The sequence below is a fragment of the Macrobrachium rosenbergii genome, chromosome 5 (assembly GCF_040412425.1).
Source record: "Macrobrachium rosenbergii isolate ZJJX-2024 chromosome 5, ASM4041242v1, whole genome shotgun sequence".
Classification (NCBI taxonomy): Eukaryota; Metazoa; Arthropoda; class Malacostraca; order Decapoda; family Palaemonidae; genus Macrobrachium; species Macrobrachium rosenbergii.
Window position 1 is genome coordinate 47,175,871 of NC_089745.1, and position 8,644 is coordinate 47,184,514.

Consider the following 8,644-nt stretch of genomic DNA (forward strand, 5'->3'; position numbering starts at 1 on the left):
CTGGCAACTCCAAAACCTGTATCTCAAAACTGTCCTTGGGGCGGTGTCAGTGCGTACTTAACGTTGGTATGAACCCTTATACTCTTACTTTCTGTAACATGCGACTTTCTTGTGATTGGAATTCAGTCAATTTATTGAAGAGTTCAGTGGCCACAAAAAATTGACTGCCATGTAACTTCACATATACCAAGCTGTTTTAATCTTTGGCCCCAAAACACTCCAACCTCAGCCTCATACAGTAGCATACAATTCCCGTGCAGCTTCACAATGGACAGGTGAAGTAACTAGTTTTATTACTAACATTACTTGGTGCTGTTTCTTTTTAACAGGGGTTTGCTGAATAAGCTATCTGAAACTGTCAAGTAACAAAAAAATATGCTTTTAGAAAATTGTTAAAAAACAAGTTCCCGAAACAGCTCTTTCTTCCAGCACTTTAAAAAAATCCCGACCTGAAATTTTATCACCGTCATCATGATGTTTATGTTTCCAAGGCCCTAATTCCCTGAATTACTAAAGCTTATGCTTCATAAATTTTTTTAATTGGAGGTCTTTAATTTCTTAATTATTTACCCTGTTTCATCTTGCCTTTTTTTATTATATATATATATATATATATATATATATATATATATATATATATATATATATATATATATATATATATATATATATATATATATATATATATATATATATATATATAAAATTATACAGTATACATATTGCCAAAAATAAAATGCTGCAAAAGGGCAAAATTAAAAATAAACACTTGTACGACAGCCCACTGGGACACCTGGCAGAAACCAATAACTCGAAGTAGAATCAAGCAAATGAATATGCTTAAATGGCCAATAATTTCCAAATTACAAATACCTGACAAAAGGAACCCTGAAAATAAATAATTAAGCAAAGGAACCAAGCTTAGGATAATAAGACCATTACATTATAAAGTAAAACATAAGAAAAATAAACAACTACCTGCATGCAGAGAATTCCAACACCTTTTACCGAAACTCAACAAAATTAATAGGCTAGACAGCAAATAATATTACTAACACATTTAAGTGACTCGGATAAGTAAGAACATCTGCGAGTCATTACTTCGGCGAAATTCCCGTCAGATTCCCCAGTGACGTGGATGGCATGTATTATATATCTTAGACGCCAATAAGGTGCTGGTAAATGGTTAAGCCAGGTAAGGAGGTATTGCAAAATGATGGTCGTAATGCGAGGTGAAAGGCATATCGTGATAAAAGTTGTGTATTTGTTCTCCTTCTTTTGAAAAATACAGGAGTTATGTTGAACCTACATGTAATTTTTCCTTTACTGGAGAAATGCAATACTGTACTCAGAATAACATATGCACATTTTCCCCATATATATATAACAGGTATATTCTAGAGATATAATTTGAGATATAGATTTGAGGTTTGCCTTTTGCTATTATACACATACATACACACACACACTATATATATATATATATATATATATATATATATATATATATATATAAAATACACATAATCTCAAGAAACAAATAAAATTTCCTTATTCTTCTTAGACTTAAAATCCTATTTCTCTGTTATACGAAAATAAAAAGATAAAATCTGTTACTATCGATATTGAAAGTTGTATGACAAAAATAACATCACTAAGATTAGGAATATATCTACATGAAACACAGGCATCAAAGAAGTACAACGTTGAATAGCGATAGACAATGACCTTGCTACATGCATGACCAATGCTCCACACTGATTTAATCTCGCTCCGCGGAAGAAGAAAGAACAAGCAATCTGATACGCTTTAGATGGTACTGATTCATGTCAAGATTTGCTGTGTTTTGGTAAAAGAAAACATGAATTTGTATTTCAGCGCACGTTTATGCAAAATTAGCCACCTTCTACAATGTGCCGTTTCCTCAGCTTTCTTGTCAGTCACCGTAAGCCACGATTTACTTAAGTTGATTTTGTCCTCTACCCTCCAATCCACTCTTCTATTTTTTTTTAACAATTCTACTGCCTAACTCTCTACTCCTGCATATATAGCAGACACTGTCTCTATTTTAGATCTTGTGTTATGGAACAGTAACATCACCAACCTAAGGAGCCTTCGCAATGTCCATTATAATAATTCATCTGCAACTGACTGCTCTGGAATGAAGCCATATTAGCCCATTTTCATCTTTTACATGCTGCGTTCCTTTCACATCTTTTCTCATTCTAACTTGTCTCCAATTCCCTTTGCTGAGCCGAGTTTCTGTTACCTATCTTCCCCAAACCTTTCTTACGCTAGCCATCAGCCTTTTAGCATCCCATCGTTTCTTCCTGCATATGTCTGTATCCTCTTCCCTATTTTTCCTCAGCCAGAGGGCACGGCGTCCCTTGAACATCGTGATTCCATTACCCGTTTTTTCCTATGCATTTCCTTTTCCTGATATCTCACTAAGAACTCTTGCTGCCTTTAGTAAGCCTTCTTTCACATTTTGAATCTACACTTGCTGACACTTTCCTTTTCTAATTCTACGATCCCTTTCTTCATCTTCATTCATTCCCTCGCTGTCAATACAGCTTGCAGCAGTCTATGTTGTATTAGGCAAGGATCGCCTGGCTTATCGTTGCCACCTTTGTCTCTGATCCTATCTATATTTCTCTAAAAAAAAAAAAAAAAAAAAAAAAAAAAAATCAAACTATTTCGACTTCTCCACTGGGTCTGGCATCCCAAAACTAACTTTCCAAAGCTACATTTTCCTGTGCCCCACCCCTTCTTGATGTGTTTGTGAATAGAAGCACCTCTAGCGGTGGAAAGTTCAAAAGAACTTCCACTGGGAGGTTCCTGTTTTCCAGCCACCAAGCAAGGTCCTCCCTCACTCTTTGCTCAAAGGCACAAGGCATGAGGTAGGGTTGCTTGAGCCAACCATGCCATTTAGTTGCCACTAAAGTGAGTGCTGGTTGAAGTGCAAGACAAGATGGCAGATGACCGAGAATGGGCTGCCAAAGCTGTGCTGGTTGTTTCTGTTGTAAGAAAACCTACGCTGTCACCTCCCTGAGCTTGTTGAAATGAAAGCCTTACCAAATACCTGCTGCTGCCGTGTCTATTAGTATGCCCCATATCTGCCTGCTGCTTGAGCACAATAACCAACTTCTCGCGAGTTTACTGAAACCCTTAGCTTGTGGCAACAGAACACTGGAACCAGCCAGTTGTCAAGATAATGCAAATGACGTCCTATGCAAGGGCCCAAGCTGAGGAGCTGCTACCACTCCAAGACACTGAACAGTGAACTGGTAAGCAGTCCCTTTGCACAGAAAATGGAAGTACTTTCTGTAGGTTTGATGGATGAGTATCTAAAAATATGAATCCTTCAGCCATTGAAATCATGAAGCCACTCAATCTCAAGGAATCCAAAACAGAAGGAAATGTTTCCATCTTGATTCGAGTCCACAGCACAAAACTCATTCAATGGAGAGGGATCAATAACCCACTTCAAACCCCAATTGCCTGCTCACCAGGAAAGCCAGCTGTGTAAGGCCAGGGAAAGGTCGTCTGTAACTTCTAGTGTATTCTTTTCCAGCACTGTCCTCACGCTTGCTGACATGGCCAGAACTTGAGATGTGGACGGTAGGCCAGCAACAGAATCGGCATCCAAGAGAGGTGAAGTCAGTGGTCCTTGAAAAGTACAGTCGTTGTAACCATCCTGAAGGACAATGGCTATCCCTGCTCATGGTAGTTAGATAAGGGAACATTCTCCTTGACGTCCCTCTCCCTTCTTCTTCCCCTTACCCACCCTTCTGCCTAGCTCCCTGTTGCGATTTTGAAGAGGTTTGAGCCCTCCCAATACTGGAAGCAGAAGGCACAGCCACTCCTAAAGGCTTGGCAGTAGTACCCTTTGACACCTTCAGGGCTTGAAGGAGACTGCACAGTGGATCAAGGTGTCCAGCTATCATATCACCTCCTCTCCACCAGTCCCTCAAATCATCTTTTTGGAAAATGTACAGAGGAACCAAATACCATTCCATTCTGCTTAGCGGGATAATTCTCAGCTGAAACTTGTTGGGGGGAGAGTGTAGACATAAAGAAATGTTTGCCCAGAATTTCATCCTTTCATCTACACGAGAACCCAGTGATGATAAAGTCAGCAAGTGCATTTAATTAAACATCAAACCACAGTGCTGCTTGGAAGAGGCCAAGGCAACTGGTTCCATAACCAAGAAGCAAGGAGGATGAACCTTACTGTCAGAGTTTCACCAGGGGGAAGTTGTTTCTCAGTCTGCAGACTAATGAATCAACTTGAAGGAGAGTCGTCTATGCATCCTCTGGCATTTAGAACTTCATGGGGAATGTAGCTTGCTTGATCAGCTGAACAACAGGCAATCCTCTGACCCACAGATCAGACTGTTAGCCTGATCCTAAACACCACATGAAAGCAACCACCACAGCAAACAGAACAGCTGTTCCAACACTGTCTGATGGGATGGAGTTTAAAAGTGGACACAAACGATTAGACTTGGTGGTGGCAATCACTGAATGACAAGCCACGGCTGAGAAGTGACTGCTCAAAATGGTGCTCCACATTCCAGTAGACTTTCATAAGATCAGCCAAAACCAAACTGGCAGGGGCTACAAATGAGTGCTCAATTGCACCAACACACATAAAAATGAGGTGTCTTGGCCAAACAGGAGCACCATAGATAGTCTGCATGTTCATGTGCGTACAGACTGCCACAATACCTGGTGGTATTGTTATGTGGCAACCTTTTGTGTGTGGACCTTTCAGCTGCCATGAATACAATCTGGAATCTTGCAAGCATACTCAGGAGTTCTTGATGAACCAGGCACCATCCAAGGGTCCTCACTAACAAACACATACCTCTTGTCATGATAACAAGCAGTATAATACAATGGTAACCTGTTGTGCCTGAACCTTCTGTCTGCATAAACACAACTGGGGGATTTTGCATGTGCTGACTCTTCTCTGCATAGGCTACCCCAGCAGAAGTATGAACAGGGAAAAAGTCCAAGGCAGTTCTCATGTCTAAGAAGGAAACAAGAAGACACTGATTCAGGAGCACACCCCTGGTGTCAACCCTACTTGAGGAAGACATCCCACCCGCAGGTGAGCAAGTGCCATCACCAAACCCCGAAGGAGGCTCTCATTAAAAGTCCAATTGGACTTCTTAAGAGTGGGCTTCTGAGACCTCTTTCTTTTTCTTCCTACAGAAGGAAGATGGGGCACAAAATGATGAGGGGGAAGAGTTCGATGACAACAAGGAGGAGGCAGAAGAAGATATGTGCTTGCATTTCTTCACAGTGCCACAGGGGTAACTCAACAAACAAAATGGCTGCCACTGGAGCTCAAGAGTGTTAAGTCCCTTAGTGGGACCAGCAGCAAAAGATGGGTTGCTAGGAGTACTGAGGGATGGAAATATCTGCCAATACTCCTGTGAAGCCGCCAACAGTGTAGGGGGTAAGAAGTGGTGAATCATGAACATGTGCTACGGTCTCACCTTAGGAGAGCTCTGCATTTGCCCCTGGGATAGCACTGCCTGACAGCAAGCGTCGTCTAACCTCATGTATGTGCCCACCTTGATGAGTCTGGGGAGAACAAACTAAAGGAGAGAGAGAGAGAGAGAGGGGGGGCATTCCAAGAGGCAAAAAGATTTGGCAGTACGGTATTGAAGGTCAGTATTTGAATCTCCACTGTGAAGGCCAGCCAGCACACTCTTTGCAGGACCTGCCCTTGCAGAATAACAAAGCAGGTTACACTAACATTTGAGAACACACATCAGCAAAACATCTGCTTTCTTCCTTCACAACTTTTATTGCTGGACTGCAAAGAAGATGAAATCAGTTTCAACTTGGTCAGTATGAGTGCAGCAAGATATTTTAAAATGACCCAGCTAAAAATTACTAATGTGAGGTTAAAGCAGTACTGACTTTGACAATATAATTTTTTGGCCTGTACAGATTGGCATACAGTAATCAGGTGCATGCACATTTTGGACCTCCATATGCTTCTTTGTACAGTTTATTTTTGTAACTATGGATGATGAACAAGTAATTAGCATAAACTCATTATTATAAAATGCTTTCATATGGATGAAGTCGAGAATTTTTTGTTCAATTAGATCAAACAGTTTCTATAATTTACTAGACATATATAATGTCTGGATGATGATTCCAATGGTACTGTATGATTAGTTAGCGTTTACATGAAAAAATTAGCACATGGTCATTAAGAAGATTTATCTTAAATTCCCTACATTCACGGTAACAATGTGGATATCTTTTTAAGAAGAAGAAGCTAAGTTCACTAGATGGTGATGAAAAGCATTGTTTTTCATATTGTTTTACACTCATTAAAAATCCAAGCATTATTATAAGGGGAAGTATGTGTAAAAGGCAACACACTGTACTGTGGTTTTAACTGTGCATTTGCTTTATTACTGTATGCCAAATTTTTCTGTACGTGTACAGGTAAAAATTATTCTCTCAAAGTCAGCATACAAACGTTTCCTTGAACTGTGTGCTTTAGTACCTCACAGCAACTTACAGCAGGGAATTGGGAGGTTCCCCCCCAACCCCCTCACCTACCTATCTCTAATTAACAACCCCTTTTACCAAGCTTCAATGACAGCTTCTTGCTCATGCTCAGGAATACCACTATGTAAAATACAACAATTTGTATTCCATTCGAAACAAATCCAATTATTATAAAGTTTCAGTTAAATTATTATAGTCTGGTGTTTAGAGAAACTGTGTTGATACGTAGGCTACTGGATGTAATATTTAATCTGGTATTTTATCTAGTAAAACCAAAAAACCTGTTGAATAATGATCAGAAATATCGACTAAAAGAAAAGGGTTAAATGCTCAGGAATTGAAGCTGAGTACCGTATGCTAGATGGACTCAGAAGAATTTCAATCTAGGCATACTCCATGTACAAATACAGCCATAACTAAGACACTTTTTATCCAATCCAGGTCACTTTTGAGAATATAAATATCTAAAAAACTGTATCAAAGATATTAATATGGAAATGAACATGTTCTTATGAGTATTTAGGAATGGATGACATTTAAACATCTAAAACTGAAAGAATATACAGTAAACAGAAAGCTGTCTCTTGGAGCTTAAATAAATAATGTATTGATTGTGGATATCAGCCTAAAAATGCCTCTTTTGTTGAAAAGTACTTTAACATAGGTTCTATTATGACTCAACTAACCATACCATTAACCTTTAATGGATGGGCATCATCATATGACTATCTATAACAGGTTTTGAGTATTAATATTACATGCCATACGATTTGGATGAATTTAGGAAGAAAGATGTTCACAGCACTTCAATGGTCGATAAATGACTTATGGCAACTGTGTAATTCAGCGCAGGACAGAGGGGGGATTAGTGTGACTTGAGACTTGCAGGGGTAATGTATAGTCCCCTCTCTATCCCATGATGTCCTCTTATTTATTTGCTCATAAATATACCCAGGGATTGCTGTTGGTTTTAGTTCTTACCCTTTATTATAGTATATCAGCTATAATTGTAATTTTGCAATGAAAAGTGCGAAGAAATATTTTTAAAAATGTATGCCTCACAAAAGTTACTGCTAGAATAACCTTTAAAATATATTTTGTCTCATCAAAATATCAAATCTGCATGTCCAAAGTATTCAGGAGACTTTCAGCACACCATGCAACCTACAAATGACCCCAACATTAAATAATGGTGGAAGGTTACAAGTTACAAGAAACAAAGACAATTTGATTGTTGGTTCTAGAACCTTCAAATCTGTTGCCCCAAGACAGTAAATAACCCAAGCTACCAATTAATGCTGCAAGGGCTGAAGTTATTAAAATTGTCTGTAAGACACTGAACTCTTTCTTATTCTCTGCATTATACAGGGGATTTGACATCTTGTCTAACCAGAAATATGGCATGAGATTCTTGGAATGTTTGCAAATATGAGTAGATGATAAAAAGTGGCAAACCTTGGGATTACGTTTAAAGTTAGGCTGTATTCCTTTGATCTTCCGTAGATAAAGTTAGCAGTGTCTTTTTTGTAAATAGTAATTGCTAAACATATAAACTGTACCCTAATTATCAATTTTCACTGCTTTTCTTGAGTTTTGGGTGTTTTTCTTTACTACTCTAGTCGCTATTCATTAGCTTTTACCTAACCTAACCCCGGTGAAGGAAACGCCACTTTTTACCAAAAGTTCCCCTATGACACTGCGCATGCGCGATGGCATTCCAGGATGGCCAGCATACAATAACATATCAGTTCTAAGGTTAATTTCGGGTTAATTACTGTCGGCCACCACAATATAATGGTAAATTCTTGATAAGCAACCAAAATATTATAGCTTAGAAAAACTCAATTTCCAAGGTTATAAGCCGTGCTGAGTTATACTATAGTTCTACCATGTTTTGTTCCAGAGATTATGGTTATATGTAAGCAAAGCACAAGATATGCAACCCAAAAAAATAAAACATATTCATGTTTTTGAAAAGAATGTAGCCTACAGTAGCTTAGTGTCCTAGACCCAGATAACAATGAAGCTCAAAATATTTTTACTTATGGCGGGCCACTAAAATTAAACAAGGATAAATCTCACGTACACACTTCAGTTATTA